This window comes from Mastomys coucha, unplaced genomic scaffold (genome assembly GCF_008632895.1).
Source record: "Mastomys coucha isolate ucsf_1 unplaced genomic scaffold, UCSF_Mcou_1 pScaffold15, whole genome shotgun sequence".
NCBI lineage: Eukaryota > Metazoa > Chordata > Mammalia > Rodentia > Muridae > Mastomys > Mastomys coucha.
In genome coordinates, this window is record NW_022196897.1 from 43,055,781 (window position 1) to 43,061,780 (window position 6,000).

Genomic DNA, 6,000 nt, shown 5'->3' on the forward strand with positions numbered 1-6,000 from the left:
AGGATCAATCTAAAATGGATTATTTCAAGCAAGAATGACATTTTGCAATTGCAAAAGTAAAGAACCAGTTGCTAAATTGAAATTAAGTGTACCACATGTTTCTAACAAAATAATGGACTGGGCTACATATAGGCTATCAGCAAAAAGATTAAAAGTATCAGTCACCACCTTGAAAACATTTAATACTGTGGTAAATTCAGCTAACTGAGCTGAGAGTCCAGGAGATTCTATGACTACCTGTTGATTATTTGTGAGATACCCAGCTTGTCCTTTAGAAGAGCCATAAGTAAAAATCAAAAGAGCATTACTCACAGGCTGTGAAGGGTCATGTTAGGAAATATTACCTTATGTACATTTAGAAATTTTATCAACTTATCTTGAGGATAATGATTATCTATAGTTCCTTCAAATCCCATCTGAGCAAGCAACCAATCTGTGCTATGCTGTTTCAGTCAGGCATCTTGATCTATGGTAAAAGGCTGAATAATAATGTCTGGCTCTTTGCCAAAACAAGTCAGTTACTGCTTTCTTCCAAGCACAATCATATAAGCCACTGCCTCATAATATGGAAGGATAGTAGGTTTAGGATATATCCTTGAATATATCCACATAAGAGGTGCTTTTTGCCACAACAATGCTGTAAGCATGTGAGTCATGTTAAAAATTAACAAATGCAAGGGTAAAGAATAATCTATATAAGTAACAAATTGATTTTTAATAGCTCTTTCCACTTGTTGTAAAGCCAATAATCCTCCTTGAGTTAAAGATCAAGGAGAGGTTGGATCAGAACTCCCTCTGAGAATATCAAATAAAGGTTTCAATTCTCCTGTAGTAAGCTTTAAATAGGGATGAAGCCAATTGATGTCACCTAACAATTTTTGAAAATCATTTAAGGTTTTTAAACTGTTCCTGTGAATAACTATCTTTTGAGGAAAAACAGTTTGATCTGTAAGTTTAAAGCCTAAATAATTATAAGGATTCTGAGTTTGTACCTTTTCTGGAGCTATTTGCAGTCCTTTTTCAGCTAAGGTAAGCTGTAAATTTCTATAACATAAAAGCACATCCTGAGGATTTTTTCCCTGATAATAAGACATCATCTGTGTAGTGAGCGATACATATCATTTGCCATTGCTGCCTTACAGGCTCAATGGCTTGTGCCACAAACTTTTGACCTAAAGTAGGATTGCTAGCCATGCCCTGAGGAAAGACTCTCCACTAATATCTTTTCATGGGTTCCTTAAAATTAATAGAAGGAACACTAAAAGCAAATCTCTCACAATCTTCAGGGTGCAAAGGAATTGTAAAGAAACAACAGTCTTTCAAATCTACCACTACTTTATAATATCCTGTAGGAAGTCTAAGTTGTAATGCTCCCATAGGTACCATGGTTTCATTAACCTTTCTTAGATCTTGTAACAATCTCCATTTACCAGATTTTTTCTTGATAACAAATATAGGTGTATTCCAAGGAGACTTAGATTCTCTCAGATGTCCTGCCTCTAATTGCACGTGCACTAGCAAGGAAGCGGCTTCTTTCTTTCCTGTAGATAAAGACCATTGATCAACCCACACTGGAGTATTATTAACCCATTGAATTTTATTAGCGTAGGATGCAGGCAAGATAGTGGCCACTACGGAAAATATCCCAAACCTCTACTATTAGGGTGAGGCTTAGGACCTTCAGATGTTCTAATGCCTTGTTCTGGTATCTGCTTATTAGCTATTTCACTAGGGTTACACAAGACAAGGCCCATTTGTGACAAAAGATCTCTCCCCCAAAGGGTAACAGGGAGATTTGACATCACATAAGGCTGAATTTGTCCTGAATTGCCCTCCTCAGCTCTCCAGGTTAAAAGTTTAGAGCTTCATTTTGGGTTATTGGCATAACCGATCCCCTGGAGGTGAGTAATTGTATCAGTTGAAGGCCAAGTTTGTCCTCTAATAATGGTCATATCAGCTCCAATGTCTATTAACCCTTTAAAACATTTTCCTTCAATTATTAATTTATGGTTAGGTCTCTTACTAGTAATAGATTGGACCTAGTACACATCAGAGGAACCAAAGTCACTCTGTCCTCTCATATTTTTTGACAAATCTCAAAGGTATCAGGTACAAAGGAACTAAAATGAACTGAGCAATTCTTTGATTAGCTGGTACCATAATAACACTTTGAGGGGAAGCAGCCATGATTTTAATTCCTCATAGTCATTATCTATAACACCTGGATAAATCTGCAGTCCTTTCACAATCGAACTGCTTCTTCCTATAAGAAGTCCCCAAGTCTCTGTGGGTAAAGGTCCAAAGATCCCGGTAGGCAGAATTTGAACTCCCATTTCTGGGGTTAATACTGTATGAACAGTGGAACAGAGATCCAGTCCTGCACTTCCTGGGGTTGCTCTGAGAAGTTCAAAGATGGATTTCCTTAGCTGGGCAACAGCCTCATGGCCCCATAAGTTGCTTGCTGTTTTAGAACCAGGGCCTGGGGCTGGCCCCTCAATTCATTTTCTGACAAGGGATTGTCTTGAAAGTCTTTCTTGGATTTACATTCTCTGGCCCAATGTTTACCTCTCCTGCACTGAGGACAAATTCCTAGGGCACCGCCTGACTGCTTGCTTGAAGTGCCTGTTTTCCTAAGGCAATCATTCTTAAAATGACCCAGACTTCTGCATTTAAAACAAACTTTATTCTCCTGCTTCTGTGCAAGTATTGCTTGCACAGTGGTTCCCCGTAAAACAGTGGCCATGGCCAAACCTTGATTATAGGAAGGTCCAATTTCTGTGCACAGACAAATATATCTACATAAATCTGTCTGTCTTTTGTGTGGCCGAATAGCAGCTCAGCATGCTGTGTTAGTGTTTTCATATGCCAACTGTGTAATAAAAGGACTGTCAGCTTGAAATTCTCCAAGAATTCTGTGGGCGGCCTTTTGCAATCTATCCACAAAATTCTGGAAGAGCTCATCTGGGGCTTGTCTGATGCTAGCTAGATTTCCACTGAAATCGCCTTTGGTTGGTAACTGAGTCCAAGCACAGTGGGCCGCCATATCAATCTGAGCATATACTACAGCAGAATACCCAATCTAATTAGCATTCCCTTCATACTGACCCTCTTTCACAAACGTCCAAATTCCATTCTAGGTTCCTTGTCTGAGCATTCAATGTGGCAGTTTTCTTACTCGCCTCAGGCCACCCAGAATTCCAGAGCAAAAAGTCTCTTCCAGACAACTTAGCTCTACATAATGTTTTCCAATCTTGAGGGGTGGGGTTAAATGTCACACTATTACAGTATCAAATAGAGCCTGTGTAAATGGAGGGCCATACTGTGCCACCACTTCTTTTAAGTCTTTTATCACCTTGAATTCTAAGGTCTGATATTGTCTAATTCTATTATTTTGCTGATCAAGTGTCTCAACAACTGGGAAAACGAGCACCCCAGAAATATCTTGCCCGTTCCCATGAGCCTGACTTACGGCTCTCTCTAGAGGTGACTGAAATGTCTAGGAACTGCTATTTCTTTCTTTACCTGATGCTGCTTTTAATTCTTGTAGCTCATTAGTCAATTTCTGCAACTTAATTTCAAATTCTAATTTACTTAGTTGCATGTCCCTCTGGGCAGTATCTCTTGTAGTAGTGGCCATAGGTGGAGCAGAAGGTGCATAAGGAGGTCACTCTTCGCCATGATACCTAGCAGGTCTCCTTTCTGAGGAAGCTTCCTGATCCTCTATGATCTCTGAGTGGGCACTTTCTGACCCCTGCATGCTCTCTTTGTTTTCTGATGCCTGTGATCCCTCTTCATTAATGATTTCATTTACAAATGCCCAGAGGTGGAGGGTGAATTTATGTTCCTGGTTGTTTCTTAAAGTTTCTCCAATTTTTTCCCAGGTTCTTTTATTTAACTTTCTTACTTCTTGAAATCATGGGCAGAAAAATTCTATCTCATCTGAAAGATTCTCTAATACCCATTCTTCCACCCTTATTCTTCTAGCCTGGAGCAGCCTTTCTGTGCTGTGGACAACTGCTTGCTTGGAACTTCTAGATCCCATATCACTGTCAAATCCTAGGCTAGATTAGTGCCAGGTCAGCGCCAACCCCAACCTATCCTGTATCCTCCTGCACTCACAGCAATACTTCCAAAAGATGAAATTAAGGCTAGTGCTAGCAAAAATAATATAGACTGCCTATAGTGCAGGATGGAAAACCATTTTTCTGATTTTTGTAAAGCTCTGCCTAGACAGTGTTGCTCTCTGTTGATCTTCCCATGTCCGTCCCCACGCTGGGAGCCACTTGTAGCTGCCTGTGGCCACACAAACTGGATTCTCCTGGAAGGGAAGCAGGAGCCTGGAAAAAATATGGGGGATTGAGGTTGCTAGAGGAATAAATAGGCCAAGTTCAAATTCCAATCAAAGCCACCTTTACTTGAAAAATCACATATATATACATTTCACAAAATGAAAGCAAGTCTCTAGGCACCAGGGTCTTGTTGGACCGTCAACACTGCAGTTATCTGCCAGGCATGAGCTTTCCATAGCTGGATGGGTGGTGGCTCCTCACAGGAATTCTGAGAGAGAGATAGTGATAGCCGCAGACAAAGGGACTTTTGTCTGGCTCATCCCAGGTGGGAGAACCACTCTCAGATGAAGGCTAGTTCTGAGTCCCAAGACTTTTTGGCTATGGAGGAGGTCACAGTAGGAGACTTTAACATTCCACTCTCAGCAATGGGCAGATCATGGAAACAGAAACTCAACAAAGACAGTGAAACTCACAGAAGTTATGAACCAAATGGATCTAACAGATATTTATAAAACATTTCATCCTACAGCAAAAGAATATATTTTCTTCTCAGCACCTCATGGTACCTTCTCTAAAAATGACAATATAATTGGCCACAAAACAAGCATTGACAGATACAAGAAGATTGATATAATCCCGTGCACCCTATCAGATCACCACAGAATAAGCCTGGTCTTAAATTCCAACAAAAACAACAGAAAACACACATACACATGAAAACTGAACTATGATCTACTCAATGACAACTTGTTCAAAGAAGAAATAAAGAAAGATTTTAAAGACTTTTTAGAATTTAATGAAAATGAAGACACAGCTTGCCAAAACTTATGAGAAACAAAGAAAGCAGTGGTAAGAGGAAAACTCACAGCTCTAAGTGCCTCCAAAAAGAAACTGGAGAGAGCTTGACATCACACCTGAAAGCTCTAGAACAACAACAACAACAAAAAAGCAAATACACCCAAGAGGAATAGACAGCAGGAAATAATCAAACTCAGGGCTGAAATCAACCAAATAGAAACAAAAAGAACTGTACAAAGAATCAAGCAAACCAGGAGCTGGTTTCTCAAGAAAATCAACAAGATAGATAAACCCTTAGCCAGACTAACCAAAGGGCACAGAGACAGTAACCAAATTAATAAAATCAGGAATGAAAAGGGAGGCATAACAATGGAACCTGTAGAAATTCAAAAAAATCATCAGATCCTACTACAAAAGTTTATACTCGAATAATTGCAAAATCTGGATGAAATGGACAGTTTTCTAGACACATACAAGGAGCCAAAGTTAAAACAGGATCAGATAAACCATCTAAACAGTCCTATAAGCCCTAAAGAAATAGAAGCAGTCATTAATAGTTGATCCATTCCTATCTCCTTGTACAAAGCTCAAGTCCAAGTGGATCAAGGACCTCCACATAAAACCGGATACACTCAAACTAATAGAAAAGAAAGTAGGGAAGAACCTTGAATGCATGGGCACAGGGGAAAATTTCCTGAACAGACCACCAATAGCTTATGCTCTAAGATCAAGAGTTGACAAATGGGACCTCATAAAATTACAAAGCTTCTGTAAGGCAAAGGACACTGTCAATAAGACAAAACGGTAACCAAGAGATTTTGTTTTTTTTTTTGTTTTGTTTTTTGTTTTTGTTTTATTTTAGATATTTTCTTTATTTACATGCGAATTTCTCCATTCCCAGTTTCCCCTCCAA